Source organism: Moschus berezovskii, chromosome 15 (genome assembly GCF_049115385.1).
Source record: "Moschus berezovskii isolate FMDL1 chromosome 15, NW_MosBer_1.0, whole genome shotgun sequence".
Taxonomy (NCBI): Eukaryota; Metazoa; Chordata; class Mammalia; order Artiodactyla; family Moschidae; genus Moschus; species Moschus berezovskii.
In genome coordinates, this window is record NC_142474.1 from 17952229 (window position 1) to 17970661 (window position 18433).

The 18433-nt window shown below is 46.1% G+C and overlaps 1 long non-coding RNA gene across 1 annotated transcript; it reads left to right on the plus strand.

Moving 5' to 3' along the window:
* The first annotated feature begins 14 nt into the window (after positions 1-14).
* Positions 15-18110, plus strand: LOC129555788 (uncharacterized). Its single transcript, XR_016039124.1, has 6 exons — positions 15-433; positions 1238-1440; positions 2004-2109; positions 10958-11041; positions 11872-12644; positions 16919-18110. It is a non-coding gene; the product is annotated as an uncharacterized LOC129555788 (long non-coding RNA).
* The last annotated feature ends 323 nt before the right edge of the window (positions 18111-18433 follow it).

An 18433-nucleotide genomic window follows, 5' to 3' on the forward strand; every position in this document is an offset into this window, starting at 1 on the left:
AACTTTGTGCGGAGCGCCGTGCGCTACGCCCACCCCCCGCGGGGCGGGCCGGCGGCGGCTGGGGGCTCGGCCCCGCCCACCGCGCCCGGAGGGGGCGGGGCCGGGAGGGCACCTTCTTCCTGCGCCCACCCCCGCCCGCAGGAATGCCGCATGGCCTCCGAAGAGGCGCGCGGGGGACCCAGGCCGGGACGGCCCGCTCGGGGGGCAGGAAGTGGCCCGTTCCTCCTTTTGGAGAGCGTTTCCGGAGCGCCTACTGTGTGCCCCACGCTGGGGGGTGGGGGCCGTAATGGGGAGGAGAAGTCATGCAGATCCTAACGTTTGTTAGTCTGTTCCCTCCACCGGGATCTCCCGCCGGCGGGTTGATTGTTCCCAATGCTCGGAGAGGAAACTGAGGCCCAGTTGGTGCGGAGATTTACTGCCCGCCCCCCAACTGGTAAGGACTTCGGTCTGAATGTGACGCTGCTTCTGTCCTCAAGGTCTCGTAGAGGTCACCCCTCGGACACAACCCAAAAGCACGTAGCCCTAGAGTTCATCACACAAGGGGCAGCCAAAGGGAAAAACAGCCAGTGTTTAAGGAGTGTTTGTAAGGCAGTGATGTTTAAGCAGTGACGGTAAGCGGGGCACTGCGTGTGTGTCACCCTCGGCTCTTGCGGTAGGTGCTTATATGTCAATCCTTGGTTTGCCCGTGAGCGGTTCTTGGCCATTGCTTGTTACAGGGTCAACCAGTGTCATTCAGCCCAGGTGTGTCCAATAGCGAGGGCCAAGCCCTTATCTGATTGAGACCGGCCCTTGAAGGAGGCAAACCACTTGAGAACTCTCAGTGCTCCTGGATGGTATCTCTTTCTTCTGCCCAGGACACGCAGCTCCAGTATCTGTCCCTCGGTCTTCCCCAACCCTGCCAGCACTCTTCCCTGCTCTTTGCTCTCTGTTCCACATACTGTGAAATAATCTGTTGACCAACCTGCTGGCCTTTCAGGGAGACTTTGTGCCCCATAGAGCCTAGCACAGAGTCAGCCTAAAAATGGGCAAGGCCTTTGCTGGGCCTCTGGTTCCTCATCTGGTCCCAGATAATTTGAGACCCTTGAGCTTGGAAATCAGCAGCTGTGAAATGGCTTTTGGTCTTAACTGCACTTTAACTATGGAGAACTCAGAACAAAGATCTAGTTTGCTCTGCAGCCCCTAAGCCCTTCAGAATGCTGATTAAATGATTGTTAAGGTGCACCTGTGTTCCCCACAGAAGCCGGAGCAACCTGCAAATGCTTAGAAGCCAGTCGGCCACACTGCTGTCCTTGCTGCGATCGCCAGGGTGCCAGTACTGCCGCCCAGTGCTTCCGTTTCAGATGGGGAAACCATGGCCCGACTAGACGCCCCAGACAATATATTGGGGTGCTCTTTCCACAGCCTTCTGAGAGAGAAAGGGAGGTTTACGTGAAGTCTCAGGTAAGAAAGGTAAAAACGTCAGAGGGGATGGGGGCCTAGGTAAGGGGGACCTGGAAGGGGAAATAGCTGCAGCCAGGTGAGCCTGGCGCTGTGACTGTTCCCAGCACTTGGCGACAGGCACTGTGCCGAGTGCCTGGGATGACCCTGTGTGTTCAGCCAGCGGCGGCCCCCTAGGCCAGTATTTCCCAGCTCTTGTGCTACAGCAGGTATCAATCCATCAGGACGAAGGGAAGGGAGCAGCTCCTTCTTTTAGCCCGCAGCACAGCCACCTGGGAGCCGTTAACAAAGCAGCTTCAGGAGCCCCTCCCCAGACTTCCTGGAGGGGGAAGGGGAGTCAGGAGGTACGGGGCTGCTGGTAGTGTATCAAGATGGTGCATTGTAAACAAATTCCCCAGGTAAAGCCTAAGTACTCCTAGAGTTTGAGAATTACTGTAACACATTTCTTAACTGGTAAGTACCAGAATTTATGTGCATCCTTTAAGCCAGGAAGTGTACTTCTAGGAATGTCTTGAGAAATGGTTGCAGAACAAAGATAAATGCTTACACAAGATTGTTCTTTGCAGCACTATTTACTTTGGTGGAAAATGTGAAACAACTCCCTGCCTCTCACTGGGAGCCGATTGCTTACGGTCACTCTGGGACCTCTGCACAGCGGTATGTTGTACTGGGGTAAGTCTGAGCGCTAACCTAGGAGATGGCCTAGGTTTATTTATTAGGTCGCTTTGTGGTGTCCTAGCACGAAGGGGGTTTGGGTATACTTGCTGAGAACTTTCGTGGGAAAGCTTTTTCCAGCTGGGAAGTTATTTTGTCATTTTTCTCTCATCCAGTTTTGCGCCCTGTCCTGCTGCCTTTTTTCACGTATGGGAAAAGCTGTGTCCTTGAGAGGAAAGGACTGGTGTGGTGATGAACCTGGGGTCCTGACTCCTGGGACAGGTCTAGGGTGGAGCTTGGAGAGGAAAGAGAGGTGGGCGGGGCCAGAGCCCAGGCGAACCTGGTGGCCCCCAGGAGGCCATTTTAGGAAGAGTCCCAGGAACTCAAGGGCCCTCAGGCTAGAAAAGGGACTGGACCGGTTGCAGAAGCCAGGCCTTCCTCTGCACCTGAAAACCCAACTCAGGCTTGTTGCAATGAGGGGGGTCTTTCTTGATTGTTCCTGTTTCTAGTGAACTTGATTGTTGCATAGGTTCAAATGAATCTCATGCAAATGTATTTCCCTTAAAAAAAAAAAAAAAGGAATATAAAAGGAACTTCCCTGGTGACCTAGTGGTTAAGACTTCCATGCTTCCAATGCAGGTTGCACCGGTTTGATCTCTGGTTGGGGAACTAAGATCCAACATGCTGTGGGCTGGGGCCCCAAAAATGAAAACAACAACAAAGCCAGCCAGTACCTTTTCCACCTGTTAGTAGTTAGTTGCTCAGTCGTCTCCGACTGTCTGTGATCCCATGAACTGTAGCCTCTGTCCATAGAATTCTCCCAGCAAAAGTACTGGAGTGAGTTGCCATTTCCTTCTCCAAGGGATCTTCCCAACCCAGGGATCGAACCCAGGTCTCCTGCATTGCAGGCAAATTCTTTACCGTCAGAGCTACCGATGGAAATGGGGAAAGGGGCCAAAATGAGCCAAAGTTACAGCCAGTGGCATAAAGGAGATGGGGCTCCGATGGTAAAAGGGGAAGCATCCAGCAAAGGCCAGGGTCAGTAAGTAACTCAGGAAACAGCTGTATTGGATCAGCTTGAAGGGCCTTGAAGGCCGAGGTGAAGAATTGGGATTTGGCAGTGTGGGTAAGTAGGGGGCTCCTAAAGGTTTCTGAGACAGTGGCTGAGAGGTGGGAAGAGATGGGAGGCAGGGTGATCAGGTGAGGCAGATCTGGGTAATAGAGACCAAACAGATGGCCACCTGTCTCAGGTCTGGGAGATATGTGGCTCTCTTCTCTGAGCTTCTGCATTTGCAGCTCCTGTGAATTTCAGTTTATCAACATCTTACTTTAAAAGCCTTGAAGTGTTTTGTTGAGCAGTTTCAATACAATTTGCTTTGTATTAGTTTTCTCCTAGTTACTGGGTATGCACTCATCTAATTTTTCAAAACGTATTTTTTTACTTTTTGGCTGTGTTGGGTCTTCGTTGCAGCTCATCAGCTTCTCTGATCATCGTGCATGGGCTCCAGATCTCTGGCTCAGTAGTCGCTGTGCACGGGCTTCCCAGGTGGCGCCAGAGGTTAAAAAAAAAAAAAAAAAGCCCGTCTGCCAGCGCACATTCAGTAGCTCAGTCATGCAGCCGGTCAGTCAGTGCAGGAAATGTGAGAGACTTGGGTTCACTCCCTGGGCCGGGAAGATTCCCTGGAGAAGAGCATGGCAACCACTCTAGTATTCATGCCTGGAGAATCCCATGGACAGAGGAGCCTGGAAGGTTGCAAAGGATTGAACATGACCGAAGCGGCTTAGCACACATGCAAGCATGGGCTTAGTTGCCTTGAGGCACATGGGATCTCAGTTCCTCCACCACAGATCAAACCCACATCCCCTGCACAGGAAGGTGGATTCTTAACCACTGGACCGCCAGGGAAGTTGCCTCATTCATCTAATTTTTGAGCATCCAGTGCTTTGACAGGGTGTGCTTGAAGCTGGCGAACCCACCCCCGAGGTTCTCGTGAAGGGTTTGGGCTGCAGCACCCAGTGGTGGAAATGGTATGGGAATTGGGGTTTGGAGATAACTAGCCTGGTGATAGAGGCAAGTCATCTGGAGCCACTGAACCTCAGTTTTCTCATCTGTGGAAACATCCGGCTTTGGTGGGGGTCAGAGAAAATAAAGGCTGTCTAAAAACCCTTTTGTGAATAGCATCCAACATTTGTAGAAGAGCAGATACCATTATCAAGATGTCTTAGCCCTGCTTTTTTTGGGGGGGGGGGTTACTTTATTTTTGGCTGCTCTGGGTCTTTGTTGCCACGTGTGGGTTTTCTCTATTGTGGTGCTTGGGCTTCTCACTGCAGTGGCTTTTCTTGTTTCGGAGCTCATGCTCAGTACTTACGGCTCATGGGCTTAGTTGCCAGGCAGCATGTGGGATTTTCCCAGACCAGGGGTCGAACCCATGTCCTCTGCCTTGGCGGGCAGATTCTTAACCCCTGAACCACCAGGGAAGTCTTCGGTTCTGCTTCTAACAGCTGTGCGGCATTTGACATTCCAAATTCCCATTTCTTTCTCTTCTTCTGAGGGAATTGAGAGGGTAGGCCATGATAATCCTAAAGGTCTGTTCCTTCTTTGGCATTTTACCATCTGAGGCTTAAATGTTTTTGAAAGCAACATATTGTATATATAAATGTCTGTTAGCCCACTTTCACACATTGGAGAAGGAAATGGCAACCCACTCCAGTGTTCTTGCCTGGAGAATCCCAGGGATGGGGGAGCCTGGTGGGCTTCCGTCTATGGGGTCACACAGAGTCGGACACAACTGAAGTTACTTAGCAGCAGCAGCCCATAGTTCAGGCAACACTGGGTTGATTAGAACGCTAGATTAAGATTTTAAAAATCTTTAAAATTGTTATCTTTTCAGGATTAAGTGGTGAGGAATATTACTTAAAAATTGTGTATGTCTGCATCACTTTCTTTAATAGTTTTCTAATTACAGTTGATTATCTGATTTTCTTCTTGTGCAGTTTACATTTCAGAAGGTCCCCAAGTTACAGCATCTTAACTTGGGGATGTTGATGTGGCAGGGATGAGTCAGTAACCTGTGGGTAGAAATACCACAGTCTCTTCTCTTGATGCCCTCTGGCTTCTAGCCAGGTTAATTAGCGAGTGTTCTGCTTTTATTCAGGGATTGAAAAAAATCCCTTTCTATTTTTCTGGTACTCCCTACCTGTAAACCTCTGGGTCCTACAGAAATAAGCCTCCAGAGCTGGCTGTTGTGGGGACTGGGAGACTTAATGATTATATTTTTCTTCATTCTTTTTATTAGGGTCTCAGGTGATAGGATAGATGGGGATCAGATTCTATTTGAGATGCTTTCATCTTTTTTTATATATGGGAACTTTCTTACCTCCTAAAGTATGTTTTACATTATAAAAGCAAATACGCTGTGTTAATTATGGCAAGTTGAACAACGCAAAAGCCCAGAAAGGAAAAGTGAGTAACATCCCCCTTGTTCCCACCTTCCTGCGTTAGCAGTGATGGCGGGTATGTTTTCTTCCTCACCTTTCTCCGTGTTCATGTAGACACATGCAGATATATACACGCATCCTGAGAGGTGCTTTTCTCTCCCCCCTCTTATTTAAAATTTTCCCTGATTGTCAACAATTGCAGTGAACATTTTGAAGTAAATATCTTTGCAATTCTGAAAATTTCCTTAAATAGATTCTCTGAAGTGGAATTAACGGGACGGAAAGTTGGAGTGCGTGTTTTTAAGGCGTGTTAACAAAGTGCTCTCCTTAACAACATTTGTAGTGTTTGAGTGCTTGTCTCACCTTGTCCTTAGCCGCCAGTGTTAGCAGTTTTGTGTTATTCTCTGCTCATTTGATGGCTGAAGAATCGTCTTTGGTTCTTTTAATCTGCATTTAAAAATAATCTATTTGGCCTGTGCTGGGTCTTTGCTGCTGCGCATGGACTTTCTCTAGTTGCCGTGAGCAGGGGCTCCTCTAGTTTCGGTGCTTGGGCTTCTCGTCGTGGCGGCTTCTCTTGTTGCAGAGCACGGGCTTCTCTAGGGCACAGGGCCTTCAGTAGTTGTGGCCCATGGCATCGTTGCCCCGAAGTGTGTGGACTCTTCCCGGGTCAGGGAATGAACCCATGTCTTGTGCATGGTAGGTGGATTCTTAACTACTGGACCACCAGGGAAGTCAGATGTTTGTACTTTAAAGACCCTTACATGCCTCTGTCTCTTCCAAGGCTCTGAAGCTGTCATATGTTTCCATAAAATGTACAAATTAAGAAATTGCCCTGTAATCACTTACGGGGCTTCCCAGGTGGCTCAGTGGTAAAGAATCTGCCTACCAGGGCAGGAGACTCAGGAGATACGAGTTCAGTTTCTAGGTGGGGAAGATCCCCAGGAGGAAGAAATGGCAACCCACTCCAGTATTCTTCCTTGGGAAATCCCACGGACAGAGGAGCCCCTAGGGCTACAGTCTATAGGGTCATAAAAAGTCAGACACGACAGCACACATGCAATCACCTGAGATCATTGTGTCATTCCACCATGACCTCCCTCCTCACTGTTCCCCTTGTTCTAAGTGGCCTTCTGTTGGCTCTGGACATTGTTTCGGATCTGCCTAAAGGTTTAGTTGAATGCATTTGCATGCTTGTGTGCTTGAGTCACTCAGTCTTGTGGCCCTTCTGTCCATGGAGTTTTCCAGGCAAGAATACTGGCATAGGTTGCCATTTCCTCCTCCAGGAGGTCTTCCCGATCCGAAGATCAAACCCTTGTCTCCTGTGTCTTCTGCATTGCAAGCAGATTCTTTACGCACTGAGCCATTGGGGAAGCCCAGAATGCATTTAGGTTGGGTTTATCTAGTTATGCGATTTGCAGTCACTTCCACCAACAGTTCAAATACTGACAACTGTTCTGGTAGAGGGAAGGCTTTCATGACACAGAGTTACAGGAACAGAGGCATTAATAGTAGCACCGTATAAAGATGTCCTATAGAATCCACACCAGAGGTACCTAAGTAAAGGAAGATATGACAGGGTTTGAAACCTCGAGTCAGAAGCTGGTCTGTGGCAAATTCTTCCAATCATGGAGACCATAAAAATGGAAGCAGAGGGCTCAGTTTTTAACCAACACTTATTAAAAATGGAGCTTTTCTTCTGCCAAGAATGTACTTAATAATGCAGTGTACACAGTTATAAGTGTACACGTCAGAAGAAAAATAAAGAATCACCTTTATTTTCTCTCTATAAAAATTGTATTACAAAGCTATTATCATAAGGCCAAAGAAAGTGCCCCCAGGGACTTCCCTGGTGGTCCAGTGGCTAAGACTCTGCACTCCCCATTCAAGGGGCCTGTGTTCAATCCCTGGTCAGGGAACTAGATCCCACATGCTACAGCTTAGACGCTGTATGCTGCAGTGAAGACTGATGATTCCATGTGATGAAGCTAGAACCCAGCGCAGCCGAATAAGTAAACAAATGTATTTTTTTTTAAAGTGCCTCCAGGGACTTCCCTGGTGGCTTAGTGGTAGAGAAGCCGCCTGCCAGTGTAGGAAACACTGGTTTGATCCCTGATCTGCAAAGATCCCACATGCCGAGGAGCAACTAAGCCCGCGCGCCACTACTGTTGATCCTGTGCTCTAGAGCCCTCGAGCCACAACTACTGAAGCCCACACGGCTTGCGCCTGTGCTCTGCAGCAGGAGAAGCCTCCACAGTGAGAAAGCCTGTGCGCTGCAACTAGAGAAAAGCCCAAGCAGCAACGAATACCCAGTGTAGACAAAAATAAATAGATAAATAAAATTATAAAAAAAGAGAAGACTTTTAAAAGTGCCCCCAAAAGGAGGCAAAAAGACTACTTTTGTGATAGTGATATTTGTGATGTGATATTTGTTGTTTAAAAATTTACAGTTTGCTATCTTTTTTCTCATTTTGAATAGTCATATTTGTGCCAATTTTATATATTTAATATTACATTTTTTTTCTTAATAAAGCCCCCCCCCCAAATTACGTAAGTTTCAGTTCCCACAAAACCCTTACCTGGCTTCAACCCTTAGGATGAATATATTGCTAGAGATTAAGCCCTTAAGAAGACCTGAATATAGTTTGTCCCCTCTGCTGCTGCAGTTTAGATGCTAAGTCGTGTCCAGTTCTTTGCAGCCCCATGGACTGCAGCCTGCCAGGCTCCTCTGTCTGTGGGATTCTCCAGGCAAGAATACTGGAGTGGGTTGTCATTTCCTTCTCCCAGGGCGTCTTCCTGATTTAGGGATCGAACTCACGTCTCCTGCTTGGCAGGTGGATTCTTTACCACTGTACCACCTGGAAAGTCCTTTGAAATTTCTTGCCTTTTACTCTGATTTTGACACGGAAATAAAATTTTTGAAGGGAGTGACTACTTTTTAAGTGATTGATTACTTGATGCAGTCTGTTCATCACCTTGCCTTTTTCACTTAACAGTATATCTTAGAGGCCTTTCTCTCTTCATACGTGAAGAGCCCCCTTGTTCTTTTCAGCAATTACCTCTTTAAAAAATATATATATTTACTTATTTGGTTGCACTGGGTCTTAGTTGTGGCATGTGGGATCTAGTTTCCTGACCAGGGATCGAACCCAGGCCTCCTGTGTTGGGAGCTCAGAGTCTTAGCCACTGGACCACCAGGGAAATCCCACAGCAATTACCTCTTATTCCTGTGTAGATATACCATTTTTGTCTTCCTCTGTGCTGTGGATTGTCATGTGAGTTGATTCCAGTATTAACTGTCACAAACAAAACTGCAGTAAGTAACCTTATACATCTGTCGTTTCACAGAGTACAATTGTAGGATAAATTTTCAGAATTTGTACTCCCATGAGTGTATGAGAAAAATTTAGGTTGGGAATAAGTTTTCTTTGGATTTTTTTTTTATTGTGAAAGAATATATGTAAGATAAAACTTACCATTTTAACCATTTTCAGGTGTGTGGTTCCGTGGTATTAGGTACATTGACACTGTTGTATGGTCATCACCACCATCCATTTCCAGGACTTCTTCATCTTCTCAAACTGAAACTCTGCACCCATTAAATAGTAACCCCCTATTCCCTGTTTTCCCCAGCCCCTGGCAGTCACTGTTTTCCTCTTTGTATCCATAAATTTGATTACACAGATACCTCATAAAAGTGGAACTATACAGTATTTGTCCTTTTGTGTCTGACTTATTTCACCTAGCACAGTGTGCTCAAGGTTCATTCATGTTGGAGCGTGTGTCTGAATGGCCTTCCTTTTTCAAGGCTGAATGATATTTTGCTATGTGTACATGCCATGTTTTTGCTTATGCGTTCAGCCACCCATGGATGCTTGGGCTGTTTCCGCCCCTCGGTTGCTGTGAACAGTGCTGCTGCAGACATGGGTGTGCAGAAATCTGTTGCGTTCCTGTTTTCAGTCCCTTTGGGTATATACCCAGAAGTTTCATCAGGTTTTGAAGGCTTCACTCTGTTGCCTCTCAGCTTTCAGTATTGCAGTTGGGAAATCCCACGTCATTCTGAATACTGATACTTTGCGTGTGACCTACTTTTGCTTCTCTAGAAATTTCTAGAATGTCCTCTCATCCTTAGCGAACTGGAACTTCTTGATGATATGCCTTGATATGAGTCTGTTTTTTGCTTTTTTTCCTGTTGTGCTGAGAGTTCTGGGAGTCAAGCGGGGAATGAAAACTGGGGGGAGGGGGTGGGTGGATCTCACCATTTAGTGTTACGAGCTCTGTGTCTCGCTAGCAGTGTCCCCAGAGCTGAGTAGAGGGAGAAGGCTGAGGATCTGGACATCTTCAACAGTTAGTAAATGAAGTTTCGTATAATTCCTCTTGTTGGTATCTTCTCAGTCTCCTATGTCTAGTAGCTACCTGTCCAGGGACCTTCTTCCACATTCTAAAATAATTCTGACCTGCCTAAAAATAAATTTCTGTTCTGCCAGGGTCTGGGTTGCAGCCATGGTGGGCAGGGAGTTAAATATAGCGAAGGGATCTAAGAGTCTGCTATTTGGTATATTTAAGCTGCTCTTTGGAGAAGGAAATGGCAACCCACTCCAGTATTCTTGCCTGGAGAATCCTATGGACAGGGGTTAGTCCATGGGGTCGCACAGAGTCGGACATGACTGAGCGACTAAACAGCAAGCTGCTTTTGAAGCCTTCTGCAAATTTTCCCTCCTGTAGCAGCCCTCTCTCCTAACCTCATCATTATACCCCCTTCTAGAGATGCCACTAACTTCTGAGTCTTGGTGGGGATTCTGTGGTATAAGTCAGGTTAAATTTTCCCCTTTTCTTACTGCCTACTTGGTTTTGCCATCTGATAATACTTGCCCATTTATTTTCTACCCCAACAATTTTGTTGTGCGGCCCCTTCTCCCATTCTCCTCTTTCTTGTAGAGTTGTGCTGTTGTGTTTTTTTTTTTTTTTTCGCCACACAGCTTGCGGGATCTTAGTCCTTGACCAGGGATTGAACTCATGCCCTCAGCAGTGAAAGTGCAGAGTTCTAACCACTGAACCACCAGGGTACTCCCAGTTTCTTCATTTTGAAAGTAGCGTTTCAAGAGGAAGTCTAGTGGCATATCTGTGATAAATCCACCATCTTCAAATAATTTTTTCCCAAACATCTCCCCAGTGATCCCAATGCCCTGTGTTGACTTTCTGCCTCTGGGTTGAGATGCTGCCTTTGTCCTGCACCAAATATAAAGTCCCATTTGTCTGTGGATCCTATTCCAGAGCTTTTTCTTCTGATTCAGCAGATCTTTTAATTTATTTTTTAAACTTGAAAGTAGCAGAGTTTTTGTGGGATGGAAAAAGAGTTCTTTGAGTTATTTATTTTATTTTCCAAAGGCATTATCATTCCTTTTTTTTTTTTCTTGGCCGAACCATGCAGCATTTGGGAACTTAGTTCCCTGACTAGAGATCGAACCCACACCCCCTCAGTGGAAGCATGGAGTTCTAACTGCTCGACCGCCAGGTAAGTCCCTCAACAGACCTTTACTAGCACATTCTACATGTCAGGCTCTGATCTAGGCACTGGAGGTAAAAGCAGTGTGTAAAGTAAAGCCTCTGCCTCATGGGGATTACATTCTAGTGAAGGGAGACAGGAAATAATGTCAGAGAGTGATAAGTACGAGGAAGAAAAATAGTAAGAGAGAGAGGTTGAGCTACTGTAGATACCAACAGAGCAGTGATGAGGAGTGGAGTCTTTAATAAAGTGGACACTCCAGCCACGCTTGGATCTGTAGAGAGGGCGATGTTGGGGGCAGAGGAAATACCCAGAGCAAAGACCCTGAGACAGAAATGAGCTGGATGAGTTGGAAGAATAACAAGACCAGTGTGGCTGGAGCCCTGCAGGCAAAGGGGAAAGTGGTACCTCTGCCTAGATTTCGCAGGGCCCACTAGACCATGGCAAAAACTGTGTATTTTTTCCCCACACCCAGTGAGAAGTCACGGGAGTATTGAGAACAGAAGGGAGATGTACACATCATTCCGTGTTAAAAACGAGGCTGTAGTGGTTGTGTAGAGAACAGACTGTGAGAGGAGGCAGGAGTAGCAAGCAACACTTGGGCTGTTGTCAGTGAGAGTGGTGACTTGGACTAACTCGGGGTGCAGGGGACACGGTGAGAAGCTGTTGCTTCTGGAGTATATTTGGAAGGTAGAGGCAGCCGAGCAGATGGGCTGAAGGACTGATGTGGATGGGAAGGAAAAGAGGGACCTGATCAACTAGAGGAGTGGTAGTGATTAATTGAGCTTGACCAGGTACTTGACACAGATCCTTTCGTTTACTTTTCATAACTCTTTGAGAAAAATGACGTCTTTTTGAAGAGTAGAGGAAATGGAGGCACAGGTAGTTCAAGTAACCTGCCTGTGATGACACTCTGGTCATTGGAAGAGAAAGGATTTTATTTCTGTAAGGTCAGTAGTAAAGTCCCCTTCTCTTTCTGATTCCAGTAATTCTGTGACTTTGCCTTTTTCACCTTGGTCAGCTTAGCTGAGGGTTTGTCAATTTTTACAATCTTTTCAAAGATCCTACTTTCGGTTTTGTTAATTTTCTCTGATGTTTTTCTAGTCTGTTTCATTGATTTCCTCTCTAGCCTTTATTTCTTTTCTCTGTTTGATTTCGGTTCCATTTTCCCCTCTTTCCCTCTGTTCCAGTGTCTTAAGATAGAAGGTTAGGTTCTTGATTTGAAATCTTTCTTCTTTTTTTCGGCCATGCTGTACCGCTTGCAGGATCTTAGGTCCCCAACCAGGGATGGAACCCTCACCTTCGGCAGTGAAAGCCTGGATCAGCTTCCCGTATAGGAAATGGGAATAGCCGCACTGTCTCCTCCGAAGGCTACTGTGAGAGATAAAATAATGAAATGCTTATGCCGTGCTCTGCCTAATGCTTGGCAAATAGGGAAGGTAACACACAGAGAAATCTTCATTCTGTTACATTATATGACTTCTTATAGTTTTCTTTTTATTTGCTTATTTATTTATTCAGCTGCGTTGGGCCTTAGTTGTGGCACCCAGGATCTGCACTGCATTACGTGGGATCTTTCCTTGTGGCACGCGGACTCGTTGCCCGGCTGCAGGTAGAATCTTAGTCCCCAACCAGGGATTGAACCTGTGTCTCCTGCATTGCAGGGTGGATTCTTAACCATTGCACCACCAAGGAAGTCCCGACTTCTTACAATTTTCTAATCTGTATTTCACAAATCATTGTGTGTGTCTGTGTTTCATATGGGAAAGACTGTAGTAAACCGGTAGCAAGAAAGTACCTATTTTTTGCATGGAATAGCAAGAAGCATCACAGAGCAATCTGTCATTTTGGGAAGGGAGCCAAGTATGTGTCCACGCAGAAGCTTGTACATGAATGTTCATCGCAGCCTTATTTATAGTAGCCTCAAATTGTAAGCAATCCAAATATTTATCAACTGGCGAAAGGCTAAATAAATTGTGTTTTTTATATATATATCCTTACAGTGGAATACTGCTCAGCATTGAAAAGGAACTGCAGGGACATGCAGTAACACAAAGGGATCTCAAAAATATGCCACGTGAAGAGCCAATATTGTACGGCCTATTCATTTCACATTCTCGGAAAGGAAAGAAATCTATAAAAAGTGGATTAATGGTTGTGTGAACTGAGAGGGCTCAGCCAAAAAGGGGAATGAGCAAACATTTGCCAAAATTAATTTCATTTTTGCACTTAGAATGGATAAGTTTTATTTAAACCAAAAACAGGACTTCCTTGGTGGTCCAGTGATTAGGAATCTGCCTGCCAATGCAGGGGACATGGGTTCGATCCCTGGTCCTGGAAGATTCCACATGCCACAGAGCAGCTAAGCCTGTGCACAGCAGCTAGAGAGTAGTCCTTGCTTGCCCCAACTAGAGTCCTTGTCCCCTTTATTGGCTGATGGATTCTTTACCCCTGGACCACCAGGGAAGTCCCATGAATTCCTTTCTTTAGGGAGAATTTATATCTGACTTATATTTCTTTCTCAAAAATGAGGTGTGCTTATATGCTGTGCCTGTAAGTCTCTGTCCTGAAACATTCCAGAGGAAGAACGTGCTGGAGGGTTTTGCCCAGGGCAGTGACATGGTCCCCTGTATTAATACAACTGGAAACTGCCCTGTGGTTGGAGGAGAGGTGCGTTTGGGGAGAATCAGAAAGGCTGGTATATATTTTCCTATATATACTTTTTGTGCTTGCGTGCAAAGTCGCTTCAGTTGTGTCCAACTCTGTGTGACCCTATGGACTGCAGCTCACCAGGCTCCTCCGTCCATGGGATTCTCCAGGCAAGAATAGTGAAGAGGGTTGCCATTTCCTTCTCCAAGGGATCTTCCCGACCCAGGGATCAAACCTGCGTCTCTTACATCTCCTGCATCGGTGGGTGGGTTCTTTACCACTGGCGCCATCTGGGAAGCCCCATGTATAAATTACACTTCATTTTTTTAAAACATGAGAGCAAAGAAATGTCTCAGTCCACATGAAGTCCAGCGGTGAGAGGAAGAGGCTTCAGGTCAGTCTGACAGTTGGTGGGACAGGTCTGGGGACTTGCATGGGATTCTGGTCGCAGAACTGACAGGGTTTGAGGGGAGATTGGGAAACTGAGAGGAGGCCCTGAGGGCGGAACGGGAGACAGGAGGGGAAGGAAGCCAAGTCACACGGAAGCACCGAAGATCAGCGTTTCTGCGTGGGGCTCGGGGTTCTGACCGAGGGAATAAACTTACTGTGTAGCTCTGGGATTCTGCAAGGAAGGGGACTCAGGAAGAGACCTCGACCCCATCCTCGAGTGTCATGGCTCAGTGGGGAGAGGCGACAGCCTTCCTGGACCAGTGGGGACGGCATGGAGTGCCTTGGGGAGGAAATAGACATCGCTTCATGGCCCCTCCATCATACACTCCCCTTACCTGTCCGCCTCCCGGATCTGAGGGCGGGGGTCAATAACGGAGAGACCGAGCTCTCACCCACCTGGGTGTGGTGTCCATTCTAGTTCTGAAGTGCCCTAGCTGTGTGACCTTGAACAGGTTGCTTAACCTTTTTGAATCTCAGTTTCCTCACTTGCAAAATGAGGATCATATCCTATTTGCTCACGTAGGATTTTCGTCTCCTCTTTCCCTTCCTAAAAAAATGCATTTACGGTTTCCCTCTGCCTTGTACTATGTCTGTATTGTAGACGGACAGAAATGGTGCAAAGGGTGGTTCTTGGGTACCTGGGTGAAGAATTCCTTTATTTGGCTTCTGAGGGCTCCATGGACCCAGGGCCACCTGTCCCTTGAGCATCTTAGAACAGAAGCAACTCTGAGGGGGCGGCAGGCAGTGGAGGAAAGCACAGGGACTGGGGATGGAACTCTGGGTGACCTTGGGCGACCCCTAGTGGGCAAGTATAGCAACACAGCATGGCTGCAAGGATGCGTTTTGCAGCTTGCCAAAGCCTTTGACTGTGTCGATCACAATAAACTGTGGAACATTCTGAAAGAGAGGGAATCCGAGACCACCTGACCTGCCTCTTGAGAAACCTGTATGCAGGTCAGAAAGCAACAGTTAGAACTGGACATGGAACAACAGACTGGTTCCAAATAGGAAAAGGTGTACGTCAAGGTTGTATATTGTCACCTTGCTTATTTAACTTATATGCAGAGTACATCATGAGGAACGCTGGGCTGGAAGAAGCACAAGCTGGAATCAAGATTGCTGGGAGAAATATCAATAACCTCAGATATGCAGATGACACTACCCTTATGGCAGAAAGTGAAGAGGAACTCAAAAGCCTCTTGATGAAAGTGAAAGAGGAGAGTGAAAACATTGGCTTAAAGCTCAACATTCAGAAAACGAAGATCATGGCGTCTGGTCCCATCACTTCATGGGAAATAGATGGAAAAACAGTGGAAACAGTGTCACACTTTATTTTTTTGGGCTCCAAAATCACTGCAGATGCTGATTGCAGCCATGAAATTAAAAGACGCTTACTCCTTGGAAGGAAAGTTATGACCAACCTTGATAGTATATTAAAAAGCAGAGACATTACTTTGCCAACCAAGGTCCGTCTAGTCAAGGCAATGGTTTTTCCCGTGGTCATGTATGGATGTGAGAGTTGGACTGTGAAGAAAGCTGATCGCCGAAGAATCGATGCTTTTGAACTGTGGTGTTGGAGAAGACTCTTGAGAGTCCCTTATACTGCAAGGAGATCCAACCAGTCCATTCTAAAGGAGATCAGTCCTGGATGTTCACTGGAGGGACTGATGCTAAAGCTGAAACTGCAATACTTTGGCCACCTCATGCGACGAGTTGACTCACTGGAAAAGACTCTGATGCTGGGAAAGGTTGGGGGCGGGAGGAGAAGGGGACGACGGAGGATGAGATGGCTGGATGGCATCACCGACTCTGTGGACATGAATTTGAGTGTACTCCGGGAGTTGGTGATGGACAGGGAGGCCTGGCGTGCTATGATTCATGGGGTCACGGAGAGTCGGACACGACTGAGCGACTGAACTAAACTGAACAGATTTTGCTGATAATATATGCTTTTGCTGCAGGTACCAGGTAGACTGCATTGTAGCTTGCTTTTTATTCATTTGGATGCAGCCCTGATGTCCTCATTTACACCATTGTATGTATGGAAGGGGGTTTCCTTTACTGGCAAATCTGATAAATCTTGTTATTTATGTCACTGTTTTCCCTAGCTTTTACGGTTGTTGTCCTTTCCAGAGCTTATGAATTCCTACTAGAATCCTCTGAAATATATTTACGTAACAAAGGTGTTTTCTATAAAAGGACTTTAAGATCACATTCAACTCATGTATTTTAAGATTCATTTTATGGTGTTTCTAAGATTCATTTTATGGTATTTTAAGATTCATTTTATGTAATAACTTAAAAGTAGCACTTTCTATGTACCAGGCACTGTTCTATGTATAACTATAAGTTTATTTAATCCTCATAACGGCACTATGAGGTGCATATAATTATCCCCATTTTATTTTGGCCGTGGTGCAAGGTATGCAGGATCATAGTTTTTCAGCCAGGAATGGAACCCATGCCTACTGCATTGGGAGCTCAGTCTTAACCACTAGACCACCAAGGAAGTCCCTGTTATCCCCATTTTATAGTAGAGAAACTGAGCCTTAGAGAGGATAGATATCATGCTCAAGTTCATGCCGTTAATAAATGGCAGAAACAGGATTGCAACCTAATTTTGTTCTCTTAATTATTCCATTGTATTACCTATGACCTCAAAATTATTTCTCCAAAGCTTTCCATGTAAAATTGGGGTGCATCTTTTGTATCTTATAAGCCAATAAATACAGTAATAATAGGTTAACCAACTTAATCTCTAGTCTGAACCTTGGTTCTTCTTCGCAGTGACCTTGGATCCCCTGCTCCTGCTGCTGCTGCTAAGTCTCTTCAGTCGTGTCCGACTCTGTGCAACCCCACAGACAGAAGCCCACCAGGCTCCGCTGTCCCTGGGATTCTCCAGGCAAGAACACTGGAGTGGGTTGCCATTTCCTTCTCCAAGGATGGTATAAATAAACCCTAATATGTTAGCAATTTCCACAAATGTAAATCAATTAACGATAAAATGGGGGTGGGCATGTGAAGAATTATATGAATTTTTTAAAAAAATTTAAAACAATTTTGGCTGTGCTGGGTCTTTGTTGCTGTGTGTAGGCTTTCTCTCCTTGCGACGAATGGGGACTACTCTTCATTGCGGTGTGCTGACTTCTCATTGTGGTGGCTTCTCTTGTTGCAGAGCATGGGCTCTACGCGTGAAAGCTCTAGAACATAGACTTAGAGTTGTGCTCGGGCTTAGTTGCCTTCGGCATGTGGAATCTTTCCAAACCAGGGATCAAACCCGTGTCCCTTGCATTGGCAAGTTTCTTAACCAGTGGATTGCCAGGTAAGTTCCCTTATGCTGGCTTTAAAATCTTATGCACATTTAAAAACTACATTTAAGTTATTAGGTGCTAGCACTCATTCTGTTTCTCCTTTCCCCACCCCACATATTGTTTTTTCCTCCCCACAACCAGGGATGGAACCTGGGCTACAACAGTGAAAGGGCCAACTCCTAACCACTAGGCCCCCAGGGAACTCCCCCAGACATTGTTTTTAATATCTATCTGTGTTGATGCAGGAACATTGAGTCATTGCATCAGAATGCTGCATGGTACTCTCAGCATGCGTCTGTCACATTTCTTATTCCTTCTCCTTGTGACAGGTATGGGGCTTCTCTCCAAGGCCCTGCTGCCATCCGTGCGGGGTCAGTGGACATGGTGTCCTGCCCCTCTGGGCTTGCTCCCAGTTTCTCTGGGAGATGTCGCTAGCTGTGGAGTTTCTGAGCCAGAGGGACTTCACTTGTTCACAAATGCTGGCAAATGCTATCCTACGTGGGGGACCAGTCTGTCCCCCATCAGCCAGCCTATGGGGATTCCCCCTCCTCTCCATCTTCGCCAGTGTTTGGTATTATCTGTGTCTCTGATTGGCAATCTGACAGGTATAAAGTGGTCTCTTGTTTTTGCTTTCTGAATACCAGTGAGGTTGATAGATTGTTCTTGTTGGTTGAAATTCCCCTTTTGTGAGTCTCCTGTTTATACACTTTGCTCATTTGTCTATTAGATTCTACAACTTTTTCTTTTATATTTTAGATACTAATTCCTTGTTTCATTTTAATACAGTAAAAATTTCACCATTTCTAAAAAATGAGTTTAACTAACACAACATTGTAAATCAACTGTAGTCTGGTATTAAAAAAATTTTTTTTAATTAAAAAATGAGCTTTAGGGAATTCCTTGGCATTCCAGTGATCAGGACTCTGCTTTCACTGCTGAGGATATGGCTCGGGGAACTGAGATGCAGCCAGTAAAATAAAACATGTTTATT